This window comes from Cervus elaphus, chromosome 13 (genome assembly GCF_910594005.1).
Source record: "Cervus elaphus chromosome 13, mCerEla1.1, whole genome shotgun sequence".
Lineage (NCBI taxonomy): Eukaryota > Metazoa > Chordata > Mammalia > Artiodactyla > Cervidae > Cervus > Cervus elaphus.
In genome coordinates this window covers 35,723,842-35,737,852 of record NC_057827.1, presented here as the reverse complement: position 1 = coordinate 35,737,852, position 14,011 = coordinate 35,723,842, and the positions used below count along the sequence as shown (strand labels likewise).

The following is a 14,011-nucleotide window of genomic DNA, read 5'->3' as shown; positions in this document are numbered from 1 at the left end:
TGTGGGATCCTGGTTCCCCGACCAGGGATCGAACCTATGTCCCCTGCATTGCAAGACGAATTCCCAGCTACTGGACCACCAGGGGAGTCCCCCCATAACTCTTTACATCTTGTGAAGCAAACTCTGTAGACAATAAACAACAAATCCCTATTTTCCTTTCCCTCCCAGGCAACCAAGATAATGCTTTCTGTCTTTATGACTCTGACTACTCAAAGTACCTCATGTAAGTGGAATCATACAGTAATTTGTCTTTTTGTGACTGGCTTATTTCACTTAGCATAATGTCCTCGAGGTTGATCCATATTGCAGTATATTTTTGCTTCCTTTATAAAGTTGAATAATACTCTGTTATAGGTATATATCATATTTTGCTTATTCATCTGTTAATAAATACTTCATTTGCTTCCATGTTTTTGCTATTATGAAAAGTACTCCTTGAACTTTGGTGTACCAATATCTCTTTGTGATCCTGCTTTCAGTTCTTTTGGGTTTATATTCAGAAGTGGAATTGCTGGATCATATGGTAATTCTATATTTTTTTCATTTTTGAAGAATCACCATATTGTTTTCCACAGCAGAGATACCATTTGAGATTCCCCTGAACAATGCACAAAGGTTCCAGTTTCTCCACATTTTACCTAAAATTGTTTGCTGTTTTTTTCACAGTAGCTATTCTGTTGGGTGTGAGATGGTACTTTGTGGTTTGGATTTGCATTTCTCTAATGACTGGATCATCAAAAAAGCAAGAGAGTTCCAGAAAAACATCTATTTCTGCTTTATTGACTATGCCAAAGCCTTTGACTGTGTGGATCACAATAAACTGTGGAAAATTCTGAAAGAGGTAGGAATACCAGACCACCTGACTTGCCTCTTGATAAACCTGTATGCAGGTCAGGAAGCAACAGTTAGAACTGGACATGGTGTTCAACAACAGACTGGTTCCAAATAGGAAAAGGAGTACATCAAGGCTGTATATTGTCACCCAGCTTATTTAACTTACATGCAGAGTACATCATGAGAAACACTGGGCTGGATGAAGCACAAGCTGGAATCAAGATTGCTGGGAGAAATATCAATAACCTCAGATATGAAAATGATACCACCCTTATGGCAGAAAGTAAAGAGAAACTAAAGAGCTTCTTGATGAAAGTGAAGGAGGAGAGTGAAAAAGTTGGCTTAAAGCTCAACATTCAGAAAACTAAGATCATGGCATCCAGTCCCATCACTTCATGGCAAATAGATGGGGAAACAGTGGAAACAGTGGCTGACAGTATTTTTGGGGGCTCCAAAATCACTGCAGATGGTGACTGCAGCCATGAAATTAAAAGACGCTTACTCCTTGGAAGGAAAGTTATGACCAACCTAGACAGCATATTAAAAAGCAGAGATATTACTTTGCCAACAAAGGTCCGTCTAGTCAAGGCTGTGGTTTTTCCAGTAGTCATGTATGGATGTGAGAGTTGGACTATAAAGAAAGCTGAGCACCGAAGAATTGATGCTTTTGAACTGTGGTGTTGGAGAAGACTCTTGGGAGTCCCTTGGACTGCAAGGAGATCCAACCAGTCCATCCTAAAGGAGATCAGTCCTGGATGTTCATTGGAAGGACTGTTTTTGAAGCTGAAACTCCAATACTTGGCCACCTGATGCAAAGAGCTGACTCTTTTGAAAAGACCCTGATGCTGGAAAGATTGAGGGCAGGAGGAGAAGGGGACAACAGAGGACAAGATGGTTGGATGGCATCACCGACTCAATGGACATGAGTTTGGGTAGGCTCCAGGAGTTGGTGATGGACAGGCAGGCCTGGCGTGCTGCAGTTCATGGGGTTGCAAAGATGTTGGACACGACTGAGTGACTGAACTGAACTGAATGATTAGTGACACTGAGCATCTTTTCCTGTGCTTATTGACCATCTTAAAGCTTCTTGGGGAAATGTTGATTTAAGTCCTTTGCCCATTTTTGAGTAGGGTTAATTATTTTTTGTTGTTGTTGTTGAGTTTTAGGAGTTCTCTATATATTTTGGATACTATTCTCTCATCATATATGTGATTTGCAAATATTTTCTTCCATTCTGTGGCTTATCTTTTTATTCCATGAATAGTGTCTTTGAATGTACAAAATTTAAAACTTTGCATGGAGTCCAGTTTGTCTGTTTTATCTTTTATTACCTGAGCCTTTGGTGTCATATTCAAGAAATCACTGCCAAATCCAATGTTGTGAAGCTTTTGCACTATGTTTTCACCTAAGAGAAACGTCTTACTTTTAGGCATATCTTTCAGGTCTTATAATTTGATGTTTGATCCATTTTAGGTTTTGTATTTAGTATTAGTTTAGGGTTTACTTTCATTCTTTTACATGTGAATTACCAGTTTTCCCAGTACCATTTGTTAAAGAGACTTTTTCCTCATTGAATTGCTTTGATGACTTTGTTGTCATCAAAAATCTGTTGACTATACATGTATATATATAGAAAAGAAGTCAAGGAAAAAAATGTATTTTTTTTCTTTTTGTTGATAACATGCTATTTTGATTACAGTAGGTTTTTAACTTTTGAAGTCAAGTAGAGTAAGTTCTCTAATTTTGTTTTCCTTAAAAATTTGTTTTGGCTCTTCTAGGCTCTTTGTTTTTCCTTTAAATGTTAAAATCCACTGAAATTATGGTTTTAAGATCAGCTTTTCATTTTCTGAAAAAAAATTTATAGATTTTACTTCACACTATTCCACAGATCAAATTGAAGTGAGTAGACATCTTAATACTTTATAAACATGATATCTCATTCCACTTCTTTAGATCATCTTTAATTTCTCAACAGCTATGTATTTCTTTTAGTTTTCAGTGTATAAGTGTGTATAAGTCTTTTATTTTGATATTTTTGTTATTGTAGTGACATTTTAAATGTTTTGTTTCGAGTCATCACTAGCATATAAAAATAAAATATAATTTTGTATATTGACCTTTGTTAAGTAGCTTTTTTTTTCCTTAAGATTTTCCAGGCTCTAAAAAAAAAAAAAGAAAAAAAAAAGATTTTCCAGGCTTTACTATGTAATTGTGATAGGTATATAATCAAAGACAGTTTTACTTCTTCCTCTCATTCTGTCAGTTTTCCCTTGCCTTATTTTACACACTAGAACCTCCCGTACAACTTTTAATTCAAGTGATGAGAGTAGACATCCTTGGCTTATTCCTGATTTTAGAGAGAAAATTGTCAGTCATTCACCATGACTTTATCCTTGGATTGAATAGCCCTTTCTGTTCCTCATTTGCTGAAATGTTTTTTTCTTTTTTTTAAATCATGGTGGTTGATGTTGAATTTTAATTGGGGTCACAAAGGATTTTTAAAAGGAGGTATAATTGTAACTCTCATACAGATATAAAATGAGCACTTGTCAAGTATTTTATTTAACTCACTAATGAGGAAACTGGTAAGATGTTTAAATCAGTTCAAAGGGAAATTTGCAGAACTACTCATTTATATGTAGTAAAGGAATGCTGAAATAAAATTTTCAAATAGGTGCAAAAATTGGTCTGTCTCCTGGGCAATTATCAATTGTAATCCACTGGACACAACTAATTTGCTCTGTTGTACACAAGAATAGTTCACATTATCATCAGTTTTCTACATTTTATCAAATTGAAAAATTTCTCAAAGGCAATGAAAGATGGAGGTAATGAATATGTGAGTTCAAGAGAATACTCACTAGGTTTTTTTTTTTTTAATTTGTTTTTTGTCCATTTCAAAGCTTTTCACTGTTTTTCATGACACAGGGCCTTGCTTTGAAAATCTATAATCCTTTGTGATGAACAGTTTTTTGTCCATGTCTTGGTTATATGTTTGTGTTCTGCTGTGAAATGCCTTATTGTCTCTTGCTCATTTTTGGGGGGCAATGTTCTGAATGTGTTTGTATGTGTATGCTACTGCTTTATGTGTTGGTGATAATAGTGCATTATAAGTTGTGTGTATTGTAAATACTTTATGCTAGTTTATAAGTTGTATTTTTACTTTCTTGAAGGTATTTTTTAATGAACAGCAGTTCTTAATATAGTGAAATCTTTCCTTATTGATATCAAACGATAGTCATCTCTTCCACTAAGGTTTTTAAAGTTGTTTTTGATGTTTAAATTCTTGCCATTGATTTTTCGTATGGTATGATATTAGGATCAAATTTCCCCCTTTAAAAAAAAATGGATGTTATGGACTGAATATTTGTATATCATTCCCCCTGCTCCAAATCTGTATGTTGAAACCCTGACCCCCAATATGTGATATGTGGAGATGGGGCCTTTGGAAGATAGTGAAGTTAGATGAGGTCATGTAGGTGGGGCCTTGCTCCAGTGAGGTTAGTACTTTTATAAGACTTGCTGCTATCTGCAAGCCATAAAGAGAGATCTTACCAGAGCCTGACCCTGCTGGCACCCTAGTTACAGACCTCCAGCCTCCAGAACTGTAAGAAAGTATTTGTGTTGAAGTCATCATGTCTGTGGTATTTTATAATGGTACCTCGAACAGCCCAAAGTATCTTGTTTTACATGTACTCTTTGGTACTTGATATTTTACAATGTCAGACAATGCTTACGTAGGAGAGCATTGGGTTTACGTCCCGATGATATCAGGGCAGGAGTTAGAGAGCCCGAAGCACTCTTGGGCTGGAGTCAGTCACTCCTAACACCGTATAGTATAACTTTGGGTCATTTCTTTACCTTTTTCTCTTGAGGAAGATGTTTGTGTAGGAGGAGAGGATGATGTGAAGAAACATTCAGGGGAGATTAGTGTATATCCACCTATTTTTCTCAGCTCCTATTTTCCTGAGGACCAGAGACCAGAGGTTGTCCCACAGATGGGACCAGGTTGTGCGCACATAGGTGTTGGGACCCAAGAAAAGGAAAAACTGAACTTCAGTAGTTCTTCTGTTTTGTTATCCCACGGCTTTGGTGGGCTACCTCTTGCCTCCGGCCAGAACCATCATCCCACACATAGCAATTCAGAACAGGTCCTTGTCACCCCAGGTGTTCTTCATAGGCTTCTCCATGTTTTCCTGTGTGACTTCCCTAAGGGCTAATCTCCTGAAAGAGGAGCCGTGATTTTGCTGACTCAGCATCTCAGCAGGAACTGGAGCCAGTATAAACTTTTCTTGGTCTTCTTAGGCTTCCTTTGCATAATTAAGGTAACTTTAATCTGACCAAGTAGGTTAGTAGGTTCAGGATTCCTCAGTTCAGTTCAGTCACTCAGTCATGTCTGACTCTTCATGACCCCATGGACTGCAGCACACCAGGCCTCCCTGTCAATCACCAACTCCTGGAGCTTGCTCAAACCCATGTCCATCGAGTCGGTGATGCCATCCGACCATCTCATCCTCTGTTGTCCCCTTCTCCTGCCTTCAATCAGGATTCCTCAGTTGTCTGCAAACCTTCTTGCCATATCTGAAGCCCTCTAAAGAGGCTATATAGAGGTATAGGCTGATTGTAACAGAATCTTTTTGACCATCCAGTCATATTTCACTGAATTTTTCCCCAGCCAGAGTTGGCTTTTTGGATCAGCAGAGCCAAAATGTCCTTTAGGTAGTGTGAGTTGCTCAGTTCTAAGGTCTCTGACTTAACGTGGCTATCTGTCTGTTGCTTTAAATTCTAACTCTGGATAGTCATTCTTACCTAAAATGGACCATGAATTTTAAAGTATTTAATTGTATCTCTCATGTAATTTGTATTCTGCTTATAATGAGTATATTAATATTAAAATGTTTTAAATTACTTACATCAAAGGGATTTGTTGCTCCAGGAAAATATGCTATATTTATCTTGTTGTTTTTCTTACTGCCTGCTCTACCTCTCTGCCTACTCCAAATGATTAGTCTACTACATCATGCTATCTTCCATTATAAATTTCTGTGTTGTACTTATTTTCCTTCTTTTTCTGTGCTTCCAGGGGAGAGGCAGGACCTATTTCTTATTTGTTTTTTTATGCCTAGCCCTGGCATAGGTCCTGCCAGATTTGCAGATTTGAAGTAGGTGCTCTATAATTGCTGAATTCAATTAACACATAGTGAAGTACTTAGAATTCATAACAGGAGTTGTATCATATGGGGAGAAGTATGTACTCATAATCATGGTGGATCCTTATTTTGCATCATTGAAATAAATGGTATGTGAGGCATTTTGTAGGGGAGAACAGGACCAAAAGACACTTGTAAGTTATGTCAAAAGGTTTTGATAGGGGTCTTTGAAGGATCTTAAGCAGAAGATTAACCTGACTAATATTTTTATTTTAAGGAGATGATTTTGAGCATAGTATGGTAGATATATTGACATGGAGATACTGTTTGAAAGGTAGTCCAGACAGGATGTAACTGAAGAGGGGTAGACTTTAGAGAAGTTTAGCAGGTAGAATCTGTAGAACTTGAAAACAGTATCAGCTGTTGCCTGAGGGAGAATGGAGGCAGGGTGAAGGAGAGGAAGAAACCAGGGGTGACTCCTATGTTGGGCAGTTTACTAGGTGGTAGTACTCTTTATTCCCAGTGCATGTCCAGGTATAGGAAGAACTTGTGGGGTAAGGATGGATAAGATGTTGAAATAGTTTAGTTTGAGGTTTCTCTGAGATATTCAGGTAGAGATGTACACATCTGTCTAGTTCTTGGAGAGAGGTGGGGGCTTGCAATAGAGAGAGATTTGGGGGTTAGTAAATTTTCAGAAGTAGTTGAAGACATTGAGGACAAAACCCTTGGGCATATCTGGTTTTAGTGGACAAGTACAGAAAAAGGCACTGGGAAGGAGATCAAGGAGAAACCAGGTGTTAAAGGATTTTTCAGTAACATCCTTGGCTTCCTCTCTTCCTGGAGACCGGATTTTCCTCCCAGCAACCTCTGATCTTTGTCTTCAGACCTTTTCTTACTTTGAGCATTCTCTGCTGGGCGAGACTAGATGAAAATAATTTTACTTTTGAATCCAGCAATTTGCTGGGTCCTTTATATGTCCTTAAATTCTGCCTGAAAACAGAATACTTTCTTTAGCTTATCTTTCTAAATGTACCTTCTACTGTGTGTACATATAAAAGAAACCAGTTGACACTTTGAACTTTCTGCTTGGAAATTACCTTAGCTAGAAGAACAGTTCATTACCAACATTTTGGTAATGCTTTTTAACTTAGCACAGGCAACAGTTTTGCTAAATTTTCCGCCACTTTGTAACAAGGATCTCTCTTCTTTCCTCTGGCTTCTGAGAGCACTTTATTCACTCTCCTTTAAGGCTTCTCCAACAGCCCCCTCAAGGCTCATCAAGCTTTAGCTAATGAGATCCTTAGGGCCCTGCCAGGTTGTGTCTACCACCAAATCTCAAAGCCAGTATCACGTTTTATGTTTTTGTACCTAGTTGCAGGTACCGAATTCTGTTCTGGTAACTATCACTGTTTAACCAACCACCCTAAACGTAACCCAGAACCTACATTACTTTTCCTTCCCTAGCCTTAGAAGCCTCTCAATGTCATTTCCACCATACTCTGTTGGTTGCAAGCAAGTTAAGTGCCACCTTGGATTTAAGGAGAAGGGAATTAGGCTCTACATCTTCATTTTATTTAAAAAAAAAATTTTTTTTTTGGGGTGCACCACACAGCATGAGGAATCTTAGTTCCCCAACCAGGGCCTGAATCTGTGCCCTGTGCAGTGGGAGCGAGGAGTCTTAATCACTGTGCAGCCAGGGAAGTCCCAGGCTCTACCTCTTTATAGGGAAGTGGCATGTTTACATCATAGAAAAGCATGTGAAATGGGAGATATTTTTGTAGTATATTCGGGAAATACTGTTGCCACAGATGGATAAAATAAAATATGTAGGATTACAAAGGAAAGCAATTATATGAACATATTATTACCAAGAGCTTCCCTGGTGGCTTAGTGGTAATGAACCCATCTGCCAACGCAGGAGGTGTGGGTTTGACCTCTGAATTGGGAAGATCCTTGGAGAAGTGGATGGCTAATCACTCCAATATTCTTGGCCTGGGAAATCCCATGGACAGACAACCTGGCAGGCTACAGGCCATGGGGTCACAAAAGAGTCGGACACGATTTAGCAACTAAACAACAACAATAGCAACCTTTACCAAATGAATTGTGTAGGGTAATATGTGCTTGTTTAACATACTACACAAGATATAGTGGAAGTGAAGTCGCTCAGTCGTGTCCGACTCTTTGCAACCCCATGGTCCGTAGCCTACAGTATGGACAGCTTCTCCGTCCATGGGATTTTACAGTGGAAGGCTCATAGTAATTTAGTAAATTTGTAAATAAGTATATATTTGTAATTTTAGAGGTTGTAGAAAATAAAGAAGTGATTTATTTTGCCACCCAAGTTCTTGAGTCTTCTGAATTCTATCCACAGACCCTACAGCCCTAGGTTAAGAATCCTGGGATTAATATAATGGTGTCAGCAGAAGACATTGCTGTGGACCAGGGAGTGAATTTGCTTGAGGGCAAAGACTAAAAGGGGACACCATAGGGTAAGTTCCATATAGTAGTTTTATTTACCTTTTAAGCTAAAGGTTTTATAGTTTTTTAGGAATAAAAAAATGTCTTTTTGTAATGAGGGAAAGACACTAAGAAAGTGAAGAGAGAAAATTAAATACTACAAAATTTAAAAGATTTCTGAGAAGGCAAGAAAGGGTGTGGTCTTGGGGTTACATGAAAGAATTAGTCTTGGACAGAAGGAGAGGCGAAAGGAAAGGAGTTATGGATGTTTGTAGGTGTTGTTCTTTATCAGGTCATCTGACACTGAGGAAAATATGGGTAAAATAAATTCAACACTGGAGCAAGGGAGGCCAAAGCACACCTCAGAGATATGGTTACAGCAAGATCCTAGAAAATATGAAAAATGTTAGAGAGGAAGAAAAAGTAAAATAGAAAAAGTGAAATAGAGACAGGAAAAAAAGTAATGCAAGTGATGGCTTCAGAAGACAAACTTTGCCTAGTTTACAGTCTTATTTAGTGTTTTCTATAGGCCAATTCTTCTTACCATGGATGTGGATACAGAGAAAGGTAGAATGAGAATAAAATGCAGTTATATATTTTGATATCTGCTTGTTTAGAGTTAACTTTACTAAGTGCCTTGTTTAGTATATATAATTAATATTTGGAATGCCTTTGATGCAAAATGACATGAAAGCTGAGAAGCTTCTTTTTCATAGTTATTTGGGCCTGATTTTTTAAAAGTTTGTTTATTTTTTAAATTATGCACATTTATTTTTAATTGAAGGATAATTACTTTGCAATATTGTATTGCTTTCTTCCAGACATCAGCATGAATTAGCTATAAGTATACATGTATCCCCTCCCTCTTGAACTTCCCTCTCACCCCATCCTACCTCTTTAGGTTATCACAGAGCACCAGGTTGAGCTCCCTGTGTTATATAGCAACTTCCTGCTAGCTTTCTGTTTTATATATGGTAATATATATGTTTCAGTGCTACTCTCATTTCATCCCACCCTCCCCTTCCCCTGCTGTGTCCACAAGTCCATTTTCTATGTCTGCATCTCTATTCCTGCCCTCCTGAAAATGGTTCATCAGTACCATTTTTCTAGATTCCATATACATGCGTTAATGTACGAAATTTGGTTTATCTCTTTCTGATTTATTTCACTCTGTGCAACAGGTTTTAGGTTCATCCACCTCATTAGAATGGACTCAAATTAATTCCATTTAATGGCAAAGTAATATTCCATTTAATCTGTTCATCTGTCGATGGACATCTAGGTTGCTTCCATGTCCTAGCTATTTTAAATAGTGCTGCAGTGAACATTGGGGTACCTGTGTCTTTTTCAGTTCTGGTTTTCTCAGGGTATATGCCCAGTATACTCTGGAATTGCTGGGTCATATGATAGTTTTATTCCTATTTATTTTAAGGACTCTCCATACTATTCTCAACAATGGCTGTATCAATGTACATTCCCACCAGCAGTACAAGAGGGTTCCCTTTTCTCCACATCCTTTTCAGCATGTATTGTTTGTAGATTTTTTGATGATGGCCATTCTGACCGGTGTGAGTTTTGATTTGCATTCTCTAATAATGAGTGATGTTAAGCATCTTTTCATGTGTCTATTGGGCATCTGTATGTCTTTGGAGAAATGTCTGTTTAGGTCTTCTGCTAATTTTTTGATTGGGTCATTTGTTTTTCTGATATTGAGCTGCATGAGCTCCTTATATATTTTAGAGATTAATCCTTTGTCAGTTGCTTCATTTGCCATTATTTTCTTCCATTCTAAGGGTTGTCTTTTCATCTTGTTTATAGTTTCCTTTGCTGTGGAAAAGCTTTTAAGTTTAATTAGGTCCCATTTGTTTATTTTTGTTTTTATTTCCATTACTCTAGGAGGTGGGTCAAAGAGGATCTTGCTGCAATTTATGTCAAACAGTGTTCTGCCTATGTTTTCCTCTAAGAGCTTTATAGTTCCTGGCCTTATATTTAGGTCTTTAATCCATTTTAAATTTATTTTTGTGTATGGTGTTAGGAAATGTTCTGATTTCATTCTTTTACATGTAGCTGTCCAGTGGGGTTGGTATTGAAAAGAAGTATGTGTGTTTGTTTCTTCCGTGCTTACAGCTGGATGGAAATTGGCCTCAAAAGGTCTATGGTTTTGTCATTAGCCAACAGATGCTTGCTATAGTGTATTGCTCACTGAGTTCTTTATTTAATGTGAGGGCAATGCATCTCTGTTCAATAAGGAGAAGAGCTGTGCAGCACAATAGCTCATTTGTGGATAAAAAGTATCTGCCTTTAGCCACACATTGATCCTTCACTAAGTGATTTTTCTTTGTTTTTTCACTAGCTTCTTATCCAATATGTGGTTGACTTATCTATCTTCACATTGCTTTGACTTTTCTAGTAAGTTGATCCTGACTTTAGTATGTCTATCTTAAGGGGGATATATTTTTTTTCTGTCAAAGAATTACTTCATATCTTCTCTAAAACATTAAAAAATTAAAATTTCAGGTCAGGAGTATATATCATAAAAGAACTTAGATTTCTAGGCACAAATATCCATTGATACAGAAGTATATTATGAAATTGCAAATTTGCCATATTACATATAATATATACAATATTGTTAAATATTGTATACATTATATATACTTATAATTTATATATTATAATATTTACTTTACCATATAAAATATCTTGTAAATGTTTATTTCTGTTTAATATTATAAAGATGATATGTATACATAAATATATATCAATATACATACATATGTATTTACCAAAATTGTGATGAAGTCTAAGCTTTCTCTACAGCCCCCACCTTCCCATAGCAATTGCCCTTTGGCTACCTTTCAGACTTAGGGTGGGCTTCCCAGGTGGCTCTAGTGATGAAGAGCCCAGCGTAAGAGACACAAGAGACACTGGTTCGATCCCTGGGTTGGGAAGATCCCCTGGAGGAGGACACAGCAACCCTATCCAGTATTCTTACCTGGAGATTCCCATGGACAGAGGAGCCTGGTGGGCTGCAGTCCATTGGGTCACAAAGAATCAGACACAACAGAAGCAACTTAGCACTTAATTTAGGGTTGCACACACCTACATGAGGATCTGTCCTGGAAATGGACTCTGCCATTTGGGCTAGGAGTTCTGGGATTCCAGGTCAGTAGAAAGTAGTCTGTCATGGTGAGACCCAGTAAGGTGACACTTCCTTTTGGCCCTTTTCTCTGCTCATTACATGGAGAAAGATGTGTGTGGCCGCATGAGGACCAAATCCTACTGCCTTGATCTAAAGGCAGTAGGGAGTTTAATGATCTTTTAATAAATCTACTAGACTTGATTGCCTCCAAGTTTATTCCTTCCTTTTGTTGTATGGCCAGAGTATTTCTTTAAAACAAAAATCATTATCACATCCCTGCTTGAAACTTTTTAATGCTTCACACTTTTATTGAGATAAAGGCTAAACTAACATGGCTTCAACATCGTTGAAGATCATTAGTGCCCTGTTCTGGTCGTTGCTTACTTTTACTGTTAGTGAGCTCTGTTGTTGCCCTGACAAACAAGTCCTCTTTTCTACTTATGCAACTTTACATATGCTATAGGTCTGTCCTACTCCCCTTTCCTCATGAACAATCTCTAGTATATTTGCCAAACTCCTGTGCTAAGTCACTTCAGTTGTGTCTGGCTCTTTGCGACCCTAAGGACTGTAGCCCACCAGGCTCCTCTGTCCATGGGATTCTCTAGGCAACAATACTGGAGCAGGTTGCCATGTTCTCCTCCAGGGGATCTTCCTAACCCAAGGATCAAACCCACATCTCTTATGTCTCCTGCATTGGCAGGTGGGTTCTTTACCACTAGCGCCACCTGGGAAGTCCCTACTCGTCCTGTAAGTCTCTGTTAAAGTATAGTCTGACAAGCCTTTCTTCACTTCCTGAGGAAGAATTAAGTCCTTCCCCTTCTATATTTCTGTTGTGATTTGTACACATTACTTTTATAGCACTGGTTGTGTTATGTAATATTTGCTTTTCTGTAAGTCATGCCCTCTGCTTCTAAAGGCAGCAGCTAATTTGATTCAGCATGCTCTTTCCTGTACTAATAGTGTGTAGTACACAATCAGTGCTTAATAAATGTGTGCTGAATGAAGACTAATTAGTGGAACACTTTGTGAATTGCTCTAGAGGACTATGTTTGCAGTAAACTGCATAATGAAGGTGATTGAGAAATGGAGTATTGCAATAATTGATCATACTGCATAACAGTCAATTTCAAATGATCAATTTTAGATAATTTTAATGCAGAACAAAGTGGACTGTACAGAATTTATGTGTATTAATCCATAAGATGTTTCAGCATGATCTTTCTGAATTATGTGATCACAATTCCTAGCTATGTCTCTGGCTAAGAAAGCTATGGGAATCAGTATTATCTGTACTGTTGCTTTTTCATAAGCTGGGGTCTTGTTTTTTCAGTTGAATCTCTAACACATTTAGTTAATGGTTTGTCTACCTAAAAAGTATACTATAAAATTAGCACTAGGTAAAAGGGATTCAAAATTGTGTTATTATCAAATGTAGTTTTAAAAATGCTCAGAAGACAGACAAGCAACATACCTTAGGGTGTGAGCACAATCTCAGTTTATCAAAAGGCTTACTCTTCTACATTCAGGCTGTGCCTTTTGGATGACAGTCCTTGATGGGTCCAAGTGAAATGTTATGAACTGAGCTAAGCAGTTAATTTGATGGTAGTCTCTGGCCATAACTATTTCAAGTGCTTGATCCCCACCCAAATTATGTATTCTCTCATTCATGGGAAAATAGTGTGAGTGATTGCTGCTCATTTGTATATTAATTTAATGGTTCTCTTCTCTCACTCACCCAAAAAGTAGTATTGCCAGTTATTAGTTGCAAAACTCAGAAATTACTTTTATGCACATGTTCCTTTATTTTCACATCTTTGAAAGTGGTTTTGAGCAGAAACCTGTTTGGAACCCAGCTAACATGTTCTTATTTGCACAAGTGACCTGAAAACCGTCATGATAACTGAACTCTGACCTCCTCCATTGTTGTGCCAGGTCCTCTTTTAAACCTAGAAGTCTTCCTTCAAAGCTTGATCCTTTTAAAAGCAAGAATTTGGAATATCAAGCAGATTTGTTATTGTTATTTAGGTGCTGTATTTTCAATTGTCTCATCTCCATTGAGCTCTTTTAATCAGTTTCCCAGCCTGTCTGTCCCTTCAGCTGCATAATAATGCAATATTTGTAACATGATTATTTTGCAGATGTGAATCATCTTTAAGTACAAGAGTTGATTGACCTAAGGGTTAACTACAAAATCTTACATAAAATAAAGAACAATTTATAGGATTGCTTAAGTAATTTTTAAGAATGTGAGTATTGGAGTCATTAATGATAGAAACAACGTACTGCTTGATTATGATAAAATATTCAGTAACTCACTAACGCAGCTGTCCTGTTTAAATAATCTATGAACAAACAGAATAAAAATAATTCTTGGTACTGTGCACTAGACCAATACCTACTGAGATTTTAGTTTGGGAAATATGTC

General features: G+C 37.5%; 1 protein-coding gene across 10 annotated transcripts in view; it reads left to right on the top strand.

Annotated features, from left to right (window-relative positions):
- The window catches only part of PEAK1 (pseudopodium enriched atypical kinase 1), a 308,265-nt gene that overhangs the window by 61,478 nt on the left and 232,776 nt on the right, over positions 1-14,011 (top strand). For 4 of the 10 annotated variants that reach the window (XM_043921872.1, XM_043921871.1, XM_043921877.1 and 1 more), the window contains exon 3: positions 8,359-8,476. The exons of 5 other annotated variants lie outside the window; for them this stretch is intronic. The gene's annotated coding sequence lies outside the window, so the exon portion shown is untranslated. Of the gene's footprint in view, positions 1-168; positions 224-8,358; positions 8,477-14,011 lie in introns of all 10 variants that reach the window. One more of the 10 variants, XM_043921875.1, reaches the window with a different exon arrangement.